Genomic DNA, 12,273 nt, shown 5'->3' with positions numbered 1-12,273 from the left:
TGCTGATGTAAGAAGGATAGGTAGTCTCCTAATATTTTAGCTGTTCTACCTTACAGAAGTTTCTGTTAGTACTACATGAGGTATAATTAGCCTACCTTCTGAAGAATAAATTGTGCATGACTTTTTTTCTTTTTTTTTTTTTTTTTTTTTTCCAATTTAAGTAGATTTTGGTATGGTTACAACAATAATTGGATTTATTGGCAATAATTATCATCTCTAGACACGGATCTCAGGAAAAGATATGCAAACTTGAAGACTTTTTTTTTTTTTTTTTTTTTTTTTTTTTTTTTGCTGAGGCAGAGATGAGGAAGAGGAAGGGAGTTCTTCAGTGGAAGCCCAAGTCTGATAGACAGCTGATTCGTCAGTTCTGGATGAAGTTTTTCCCCAGCAATGAAGGTGCAAGAGCTGGAGCATAGCCAGTGTATTTTTATTTGCAAAGTGAGAACATCAGTGGTACTTCAGAAGTCTTGAGGAGTAACTTCCAAGAGCTTCCATTCCTAGTTCACGGAATTAGACTGCTTCCTTTCCCCATGGTTGCTTTATCTATGTAGTAAACTTTTGCTTTGAGTTGTCCAGTGCTTAGTATGAAGAAGCCCTGATCTGTCTCTACATCTTTTAGGGATACAGAAAAATAGAACAATTCTGACCAATACTCAGAGAATGCAGATTTGATTAAGAGTCTAAAACGTGATACTTTTGATAAAAAAAAATCAGAATTAGCTTTGAGTATAATTCTTTCATTTTGGTCATTGTCAGTTTTGAAACGTTTTTCAATTTTTTCCTCTTGTTGGATGCAATCAGTTGTCTCAAACTGGGAAGATTGTCTGTCTCAAACATCCCCAGCAGGCAAACTTTAAAAAAACCCCACCAAAAAACAAAAAAAACCCCAACAAAACAAACAAACAAAACCCCTCCCCTAAACTCTTTATAACTATAGTAATCTTACTTGTTGGTTTTAAGACCAGTCAGAGAGAAAACTCAGAAATAAATTAAGTGTCTAACGCTGAGGATGTCTTTGTACCTGCTCAACCTAATTGGGATATTAGTAATCATAATTATTCAACAGCTTTGTAAAGTTTTTACATCATTGAGTGCAAATGGAGTTATAATACATTCCGTACACGTGCTTCAGTGTGTTTTGGAGATCGTTGCCCTGGCATCTGAAACTAATTAGCATTCAGAAAACCTAGTAAAGGTGCATATCAAGGTCTGGCTGTCTAGAAAATTATTTTGATCATATAAAAGGTTAAATAGTAAAGAGAATTTGGTAAGGGTTTTTTTGGTGTATAAAGTAAGTTACTGAGGGCAGTGGTGGCTTTTTGAAGTAAAGTATTAAAGACTTGGGCGTTTCTGTGGTAGGAATGACTGTTAGGTGAAATGCTGTTATATTCTTGCTCATATGATTTGTGGAGGAGTTGGTGGGGCTACAGGGTTATCAGAGTTCACTATGAGGTTAGTAGGAAATGTATCTTATATATGTGAAGTATGTTAGTTTTCTGTATTGTAGCATCTTTGGAAATGAGAAAGGGTATTATGGGAACAAAAGTCCTTGGAAGCTAATGAAAGAGTGGCCATTTGACATAAGATCAGTTGTCCATGGGACTCTAACTGAATATCCTGACTTTTATTCACAGCTATCTTGTTCTAACTTTTTTCCCCCAAAAACTAGGTAATAGAAGTTCATGCCTTACTGCATTCATATTTCATGAAATATTTGTGTGAAGAATCCACCTGCTTGCAGTGATGCTTCATATTCAGTAAGAAAGATGACTGTTCATAATTTTTTAATGGCAATATTTGCATCGTACCAGTTTTTTCACCAGATTTATCAGTTAAGTAGAATATTGATTCTAGCTTCCTTTTTGACAATTTGAGTTGGCATTACTAGCAGAAGAGATTTTTCTCAATGTGCTTATTACATTAATGAATTTTTTTTATTTTTTTTTTTTTTTTTTTTTTTTACAACACTGCATTAGTTCACCAATACATCATATAACATGAAATCTGCATTATAGGTTCCTCGGTAGTGATAACTTATTAAAGTACAGAATAAACAAGTATTACAAGCTGGAATGTGACGAGTTAGAAAGAGGGTTTTCTTTAAACATTTTATTCATTTACTTAAACTATTCCTTAAACCTTTTCAAACTTCATTTAATGTTGTGCTGCATCTATAGTAACAACATGAACATATTACTTGCAGCATAAGAAAATTAAGATAGAAAATGAACAATTCAGCTTTCAGTAACGTGCTGTTTGGCCACAAAGCTTTACTAAATATATCCTTCAAGCTTGCATATTTCATTTTTGCTGTATGACTGTCTGAGGAAACTCTTACACAAGCAGTTTTTAGATGTAAAATCAGATTGATATAAAGCACTTAGATTAATTTTCTGTAAATATTACCTGATCATCTCTGAAAACTGGACGCCTGAGTGCCGTATTTTGGCTCTAGGCATTCCAGTTTGAAAATGTTAGTTTGATTTTTGGCCTTCTCTCTGATTCTGGGAATGTGAATTTCTCAAGCTGCTCAAGAGCTCAGACAGATGTAACTAAATTGTTTGTTCTGAATATTCAGTATATTTAGAAAGATCTGCTTCATTCCTATTCCCAAAATTGTCATCCTTTTTTTTTTTAATGGAAGGGAAAAAAAGGAAGTCAGTGCTGGCAACACAAAGCTTTTAATGTAGAAATACGACTTAAAGACCTGGAATTTTTAAAGTCTAAGACACTTTGTAAAGCACTCCACCTTGATATTTTTCCTGATTAGTGTATTCATTACTGCTATTGTGTTAGCCAATTATTTGTAATACTACTTCATGTCTTTATGGTTCAAAATGCTGAATTCAGAAACAGTTTGAGCTTTATTCCAGTGGCAGCTTGTTGTCTGGGAATGACATTTTCAGGTATAGCTTTCCTCACAGGCTGTCATCTATTGCCACCTGCCTAAATCTGACAGTTGAGCACCAGCTGGGAGTTATGACCTGGAGAAGCATAAAAGGGCTGGAGAGAGACAAAATGATCTATCAAGTCCTACTTGTAAGTCAGGTCTCCAAACGTGCATTTTCTACTCTATAAATTCAAAATTAAAATACTAATGGGTGTTCTTTTGTATTCATCGAACAATTGGTTCATTAGGTAGGTATGTACAAAGAGGCTCTGCTTGTCAATGCTGTTTGTCTCTAAAAGGAGGAAAAATTGGTAGGGGTTAGGCTAGTCGTGAAATGCCCCCACCCCTTTTTTACCTTCCTTCCATGTTTGTTCTATGAGGCTGGCGGTAGGTAATACTCATCTTGCATAGAGCTGGTTTTCATTGTGAGTATTCTGTCACTAGTCACAGCTGTCAGGTATGTCAGTCAAGTAGTATTGTGGTGGTGTCAGAGACATAATCAGAGAGATTAGGTGGACACAAAGAGCTCTGAATGAGGTGGTAATTGCGTTCAGGGGGAAAAGAGAGTTAAAGAAAGAAACTTTCCTTTCTCACAAGTTCCATTAAAGAGGTGACAGCTAATATGTTAAAGCTGGAACAAGATAATTGTGGTAAGAATCTTTGTGTGTTCTCCCTAAAATGCAATGTGCTCACAATAAATATTCAAATGCTTATTTTGTGTTGTGAATACCAGATAACCATTTACAGTGAAATGCAACCTCTTTCAAAAAGTTTAAATTCATTGCCAAGAATGTTCTAGGAACAGTTATAAAACTCAAAGGGAATATTGGTGCTATACTGAATCAGAAAAATGCCATCCTATGAAAGAAGCTTCTTTGCAGGGATTTTCTTCAAATTGGTCTAAGTGATGGAAAAGAAATAGTGAGATGCCAGCCATGGGCCGTGCTCTTCCAGACTTTACTCTCTTTGAGTAGTACTTTGAATAGTACCTCTCCCCCTCTCTTTTTTTTTTTTTTATTAAGCAGTGAGACTATTTGAGTATCTATTGACATTGCACTTGTGCTGTGTTAATGCCATGCTTCAGAATTGCTACTTACCTATAGGATCCAGAAAGGAATTCCTCTTCCTCTTCCTTTCCTGTCTTGTTGGTTTTGTGAGGTGGGTTTTTTTGGTTTTTGTTTTGTTGGGGTTTTTTCTTGGGGGGATGGGTGTGTATTGGTTGTTTTGCTTGGTTTGTTTTGTTTGGGATTTTTTTTCCCCTCTGTTCTCAATTCCTTCCCTAGCTTTTTCTGAAACACTGAAGATTGCTACAAGTGTACATGCAAGGTTAGCAGAGTATACTGGTGCTTTCTTTGTCAATAAAGTCTTTTAAGCACCTGATCAGTGTTTCTTGCTTCCTGTCACTAGATTTGGGGTCAGGTCCTCTGTCCCCTCCAGTCCAAATAGGCAAGGATAAATGTTTTGGTTTCCTTTTCATGTTTTGAACCTTTTCCTTTGTACCTCTTGAAGTTCTTTAAAATCTCAGCTATTGCAAGGACTTAGGAAACTGTTCCATCTCTGCTCTCTTCTGCTCTTAGGCTAGGGCTCACATGTTACAGATTTTGGTCATTTAATGTGGGCCAATGGATTCCTAGTCAAATAGGATACTAGGAAAAAATGTCTACAGCTTTTGGAGTATTATATATTAACAGAAGAGAAGTTACATAGACCTTTCTGAGTTAGGAATTAATTCCATGTCGGGTTGTGATTGTGGAAAAAAAAAAAGCTTCTGTGACCAGCCCCCCACATTCTTTATGATACCAGTGAACAGCTACATAGATTCCCTGGCATCGCACAACTGCTGACATACTGAATAGTTAATCTGAAATCAACAGCACTGTTGATGAGTATAAAAGCTAACAGCAACTGCTAGTGGCAAAATCATTCCCCCAACGACTTTAAATAATATCAAACATCCTCCATCCTTTGTACTGCTTGCCATCAGAAAACATGAAAAACACAGTTTCATTTCTGTCCATTAACTTTTTAGTCTTACTAGAATTTCAATGTTGACTGAAATAAAAATCCACTTTGGCAATCTTTCCTCACAGAATTCGCCCACTCTTCAATGATGATTGTGTATGTACAAGAAATGCCATGTCAGACCCTACCATGATAAATTTTTCATGCATCCCTTAACATTAAAAACAGTACTTTTCCATTTCCTTTTGCAGCAGCAAGTTTTAGTAAACCTTACAATGTAAAATGAGAAAATGGTGATAGTGAGATAATGATGTTAGTCAGAAAATCTTATTTGACTGATTCTTCTTGTAAGTGAAAGTAGTTTCACATTTCTCATGGTGTTTATGGATGGCAGTGGTGGTTTTCCAAGACTTCTTTTCTTGCTGGCTTTTCTGATTGATATTGAAATAGGTTGAGAAAAATTACCTCCAAAGACAGGGAAGGATTTGACACGTTTCCATTGTAACAATCATGCAAGTGCATAGTTGAGGATAGTTGAGCCAACATGCGTTGGTATAATGGGTTGATCTGTTTGATTCTTTTGATACAGGTAAGTCCCTTTGATGCAGGTTAATTCAGGCTGTGTTTACAGAGGTTACTCTGATCCCTTTTTCAGGCTACTGTATATGTTTTCAAAGAAACAATACCCAGAAACCTTTAGAGAATGAAACCCCATTCCTCCCTATTTACAGAATAGTATTTTTTCTTTCAAGCTGGAAGCCTACAAATAAGTCTTGCGTTTTCATCATAATCCTTTATAAGTTTTAAATCTGTTTTTTAAGTTGGCAATTTTAAATGGTTCCTGGTGAGTAGAGCCCTGGTGAGCTTCAAAACCACACACAGTTTCAATGAAGCTGTGTGAACCTGCTTCAGAATCTCTACGAGTTTTCCAAGCTTTTATGCTCTCGTATGGTTTACAGACAAAAACCTACAGGGGTCCCATTTAAAGCCTCCTAGCAGCTAAAAGATAGAGAAAAAATGGGTTTTAAAAAACCTGAAGTACCCTCTTATGAGTGCATTAAAAGCAATTTTGTTTGCTTTCCACTTTCAAAATGCTTCAAGCCGCCAAAGACGTGATGTTAGAAAATGACTCATGAGTACTAGAGAGAAGCAGTCTTTGAAAGTTTGTTCATAGGAAATGATGATAGCTAGGCAAGTGGGGTTTCTGTATTCAGAAAGAAATATCTTGTGCCCTCATATTACAGATTTTTTTTTTTTTTCTTTTTCAATAATCTGTTCAGATGTTCTTCACCTTTATCTTACAGGCTTTCGGCAATTGTGTGAAAATGAGCTCAGAACTTCTGTTTGTTTGTTCCTGTGGATGCTATCAGCATTTGGAGACCAGGGCCTCCATGGACAGGGAAGGAAGTGCCAAAGCAACGAAGACTTGTAATTTAACCCACTGGCATGTGTAAGACACAAAGAGCAGGAAAATTTTTCTTTTCCTTTTGGGTAGATTGGGGTTTGTCACCCCATTGATTCTCTGGCACTATGTCCTGTAGGGTTTAGGAGCTTTTAGAATTGGGTTGTGAGGTTTTCTAAGTTTTCATAGTGATGTTTGGTATTGGAGTGGTTTCTTGATTTATTTTCTCTATGGGAAACATTGAGTACAAAGGCAAAGTGTTAAAATGTCCTCACTTTGATGTTGATACAGATGATCACAGTTTTTTTTCCTTCTCTTCCAGTGTAAATAAAGACAGCAGTGTGGAGTAGACTTTCCAAAACTCAAGAGTATTTGGACCTTGTGTTCTGTTCTAAGCCTCTCTTGAACAAACATGCTTCCTTTCTGAATTGTTTTGCTGCGTGTTAGGGACAGAAGATTCCTTTAATGGAATCTAGAGATAACCTGACAAAACAAATTTTAGTGAAATGTTAAAGTTTATTTTCTAATGATTTAAACAGATGTTACCTATAAGAATCTGTCACAAAACCATCGCTTTTGAAGGCTTATCTTGCATACTTTATGGTTTCTTCTATGGAGGAAACAGGAATTGTGCATTAGGATCAGAGGGGCATTTCTCTTAGTATGGTGCAATCTCAGTTTTATTGCAAGTAGAGATTTTACAGATGTAGATTATATAAATATAGATGTCATTATCTGAGTATAATTCTACAGTATAGTTAAAAACCTATTTTTGATTTTATAGTTGATTGTACTGACAATTAAAAAAAGTTTTTCTTCTAAATGAAGCATATTTGATATGAAAACCATGGAGGAAATTGACTAACAGCGTTAACTTTTAATGGTTTTATTTTAAAATTTTTAAACTTCACACATCCACCAGGCCCTTAGTTTTCTTTCTAGAGAGTCAAAAAGAAGAAAGGAAAACTTTGATGCACTTAATTGTTGACAGTAGCTGAAAATGTAATAAATACTACAAGAATTAAGGAAATTAAATAATTAAATGAGGAGATAGAGTGGTAGTACAAAGTATCTAAGCTGTACTGTTCTTGTGACAAAACAGAAAGCAAGATGTGTTTGAACAGGATGTGAACATAACCTAAGATTATGAGATAGAGATTCTTACCTGTTTTTAATTGTGCAAACATGACCACGAGCTTAAAAACTCTCTGGAAAGAACGCTGGCTTACAAACTAGCAAGCTATTGTGCAGTTGAATAGTAATTTAATAGGTTTGGTATTTTTAGAAATCAAGTAAATTAAATCATAGGATGGAATTTTCAAAGTATTTGCATACCTAGAACAAAATTTGGTGCTTTATCTTGCCATTTAGTTGTATAAACCATTTAATGTAGGCAAATTATGCACTTTCTTGAAACTCTTGCTGCCCCTTCACACCTGCATAGCTTTTCCTGGGTTCAGGGTGTTAGGTAGCTGGTGTATGTTAGGAAGTTGCTTCGAAGTGTCTTCCATACACTATGTATTTCTTGCATAGTCTCTATAGTTTCTGTGTACCTCTCTCCCTTGTGGTCACCCCTGGAGCTCTCAGAGGAACTACTGTCATGGCTCCAGGCATCTTTGTGTAGCCTATAGGAACTAATGTGTTAGGAATTTCAGGACTGCTGTGAACAAGAAAAGATGTTTGTGAGTTTAAAAAAACCCACCAAACTACAAAACAACCAAACAAAAAAAAAACCCCACAGAACTAAGGCTATTTCCTGGCACTGCTGTAATAATTGTAGAGAGGTGGGGTTGATCTGTTCAACCAAGGAACAAGTGACAGGACCGGAGGAAATGGCCTCAAGTTTTACCAAGGGAAGTTGAGATTGGATCTGAGGAAGAACTTCTTTGCTGAAAGGGTTCTCAGGCATTGGAAGGGGTTGCCCAGGGCAGTGGTAGAGTCCCCATCTCTGGAGGGATTGAAGAACCCTGTAGACACAGTGCTGAGGAACACGGTTTAGTTGGGAACTTGTCAGTGTTAGGTTAGTGATTGGACTCGATGATCTTAAAGGTCTTTTCCAATCTGGGCAATTCTGGGATTCTAGGGAATAGAGAATTATTTAAAAGAAGACTAATCACTAGCATTACCAGAAATGAAACTAGCTACACTGCTGCAGTATAGTAGTTACCCTCTTAAGAAGGATCTAGTTAAGATACTTCTGCACTGCTTCAGTAAGGAGGTTATTATGGATCTTATTTTTATGGCATCGAGGTTCTTATCTGGTCTTTTGTAAAAAGATGAATTTTATTTTTTGTACTTACAAAAGCACATTTCTGAGTGTAGAATGAAATAGAAATTCATATACTGAAATTACACTTGCATTTGGAATATTAAAAATAATTCTAAACATTTTTTTTTACTTTGGTGCAGTAGAGAATGAGACAAACAGGTGAAAAATGTTAACTTATTTAAGGTAAGGAGGTTGTGAGGACTTCTAAACAAAGGGTTTGGGAAGAGACTTTGGATACTTGGCTGTGCAGAAGAAAGTGTTGTTTGTGGATTAAGTAGAAAATGTTAGCCTTAGTGATGCAGATGAGTAATATACTAATATAATGTTTCTTTATTCTAGCAATGTATAGAAAATAAGCTGCCTTTTAGAAGACGAAATTGTAGTTTAATGAAGTAAGGGGCAGAAGTTACTGTCTGAATCTTGCTGTGCTTGCAGAAGAGCTAACTGCCCCTCAGCTGCCTGTCACCATCTTTTCAGCTGGTGATTGTCATTGTCTCAGATCTGTTTGTTGTGTGTTGTCATTTTCTAACTTGTCTGTCAGAATGGGTTAGGTTAGACTTTTTTTTCCTTTTTTTTTTTTTTTTTTTTTTTAGGTTAAATTAGTTCACTTGAATGCGACAGATTGTGGAACATTTGTAATAGGAGCCACTGCAGCAGATAATCTCTAGCAGAAGGGTGATGACAGGAGCCTGGAGGTTATAACCTATTCTGAGCTGAAGGAGTTTTTTAAGACACAGTAGCTATTCCAAAACTTGGGTGCAAACAAGCATATGTGCTGCAGGAGTGGGCATCTTGGAAACACCCCTCACCCTGGAAAGCTGCTTCTGGCAGGAGCCACCCATGCTGCTGATATGCTCAGTTCTATAGGCGTGTGATTTACTTAGAGCAGGGTGTCAGTATTGAGAACTTGTTCAGATCAGAAGAACATGCTGAAGTGTAAAGCAGGCCAACTTGGAACAGTGATGCCAAGTCTGATGATGCCTTTGTCAGCCTGACTGAAGACCAGGCCACCTAGAGGTGCCATTTTTTTAGTGCTGATGACACTAAACTGGGAGGAATGGCCGATACACCAGAAGGCTGTTCAGCAAGATCTGGACAGGCTGGAGAGTTGGACAGAGAGGAACCTGATGAAGTTCAGTAAGGTCAGGTGTAGCGTCCTTGGGGAGGAGTAAGCCCAGGCACCAGTACAGGTTGGGGGTTGACCTGCTGGAAAGCAACCCTGCAGAGAAGGACCTGGGAGTGCTGGTGGACAACCAGTTGATCATGAGCCAGTAATGTGCCCTTGTGGCCAGGAAGGCCAATGGTCTCCTGGTGTGCATTAAGAACAGTGTGACCAGCAGGTCGAGGGAGGTGATCATCCCCCTCTACTCTGCCCTGGGGAGGCCACATCTGGAGTGTTGTGTCCAGTTCTGGGCTCCCCAGTTCAAGAGAGGTAGGGAACTTAGAATCATAGAATGGTTGAATGAACTTCTGGAGAGAGTCCAGTGGAGGACTACAAAGATGATCGAGGAGCTGGAGCATCTCTCTTTTGAGGAAAGACTGAGAGACCTAGGTCTGTTTCGCCTAGAGAAGAGAAGAGAAGACTGAGAGGGGATCTTATCGATGTTTATAAATATCTAAAGGGCAGGTGTCAACAGGATGGGGCCAGACTCTTTTCAGTGATAGCCAGTGATAGGACAAGGGGTAACGGGCAAAGCTGGAACACAGGAGGTTCTGTTTAAATGTGAGGAAAAACTTCTTTACTGTGAGCGTGACAGAGCACTGGAACAGAGAGGTTGTGGAGTCTCCTTCTCTGGAGATGTTCAAAACCTGCCTGGGTACAGTCCTGTGCAACCTGCTCTAGGTGAACCTGCTTTAGCAGGGAGGTTGGACTAGATGATCTCCAGAGGTCCCTTCCAACCCCTACCATTCTGTGATTCTGTGATTTTTTTTCTGAACTTCATGAGATTGGGTTGAAACCCAGATGGCTTTCATCCCCTAACTGCAACAAAAGGGGGAACAACTGCTGCAGGAGTGACAGCAGAGGCTAAGTGGTCTGTTAATGCCCTGGAGTGCACTACAGTTCTTGAAAAACTGCTTCCTCAGTAATCCAATTTATAGATGCTGAAGTGATAAGGTGAAGGTTGTCCTAGGATGCTTTTTTGTTAATTTGTTAATGTGGGAGTTGCATGACAGTTGCCTTGGGGAACGGTGGGCTTCATATATTTCACTTCTGATGGGTAAAGCCCGTACTGCTTGCTTAGGCAGATTCTTGTCATGTGAAAGACTCTTGTCTCAGAGAGTCCAGGCATGGAGAGGTGCCCCTCTGCACCACCAATACTTGCTGGTCACAGACTGGTCCCTCTTCGACCTGGACAAAATACTCATTCAGTCACTTTGACACATCAGGACAAATAGCCAAGAATATCATGTGTCTCTGAGAAAGATTGTATCCTGCTTCTTATAAAGGGAGGAAAGCAGCCTGTGGGGAGATTAGCTTTTTATGAGCAGCAGTTTTTGATAGATCTATAGGCAGTCCAGAGATAAGTCACATGCCCCACCTAAAACAACAAAGTCAATGCAGATTAATGTGCTAAAGCATTTGTTCTTCTAGATGCACAAGTTGAGGGCTTAATAGAATGAGAGACAGTACTTACTCTCTGCAGAGGAAGAACTGCACAGTGCTTAGTCCATTTAATGTGTACATCTCAGGTTATGAAACATCATAAATACTGGTGTCTAAAGGAGGCAAATTTTGGTTCCCCTTGCCAAGAATTTCCCCTACTTGATTTTCTAGGGATAGGATGAGGTCCATTTGCTGTGTTAATATGTAGGCCTAAGATCTAGCAGGTCAGACTAATATATGGTCTCTCAAATGGATCTTCCAGTTGGAAGTTGAAGATATATTTGTACTCAGTTCCAAAGTCCAAGTAGTCATGTTAGGAAAAGCAGATAAACAGCCATGTCTGTAGAGTCAGGTGTGTCAGACATAAACTGGGGGGGGGGGGGGGGAAGGCAAACCCAATCTTTTAGAGGAAATACTAGTGGAAGTGGGAGTACAAGGGTGGGACTGCAATCCTGGGGCCACAAGAGTATGAGCTAGAGGAAAGGTGAAATGTCTGTTCATCTGTTTTGGCATAGGAAGTGTTGATGTGCAACCACTACATCTAACTGAGAAAAGTAGAAGGGCCTGTGGTGAAGGCAGTGTTTTACTTTGTCTTGCCTTGTGTAGTGATTGGGGTATGGGCCTAATCTTGTAACTCCACATTCCTGAATCTCTGGCTTTAATCACCGAGAACAGCATAGAATGATGAGGACTTCAGGCTTCTTAGTGAGATTTACAGAACATGCTGACTGTTTAATATAGCATCCTTGCATCCAGATCAGTACTGCTATTTCAGCATCAAGCTTCTGTAGATTGTCAGGCTTGATAAACTGAAACTCTCAAAACACTGAAGGGTAACATGTTTCTATTGTAGCTACCTCTTGTGATGTTTGTTTTAGAAATGACTCAAGTACTCATGTCAGTTCAAGAGTAAGTGTTGAGTTGATGAAACAATCTACTTACAGGGATGCATTTGAAGGAAAGGATTTTTCTTTCATACAGCTATTGTATCTGATCATCTCTTATTCACTTCTTTGTTTACAACTCTGGAAGGAAGAGTGACTTGAAAGAAAGTCACTAGCTCAACTATATTAATGGTAATATCTATTACAATAGAGAGATTTATTTATTATATGACCACAATGTTTTCTTCTAAATTCCCTCCC

This window comes from Antrostomus carolinensis, unplaced genomic scaffold (genome assembly GCF_000700745.2).
Source record: "Antrostomus carolinensis isolate BGI_N321 unplaced genomic scaffold, ASM70074v2 scaffold5627, whole genome shotgun sequence".
Lineage (NCBI taxonomy): Eukaryota > Metazoa > Chordata > Aves > Caprimulgiformes > Caprimulgidae > Antrostomus > Antrostomus carolinensis.
The sequence above is the reverse complement of the archived record's forward strand: the minus strand, read 5'-3'. Positions refer to the sequence as shown.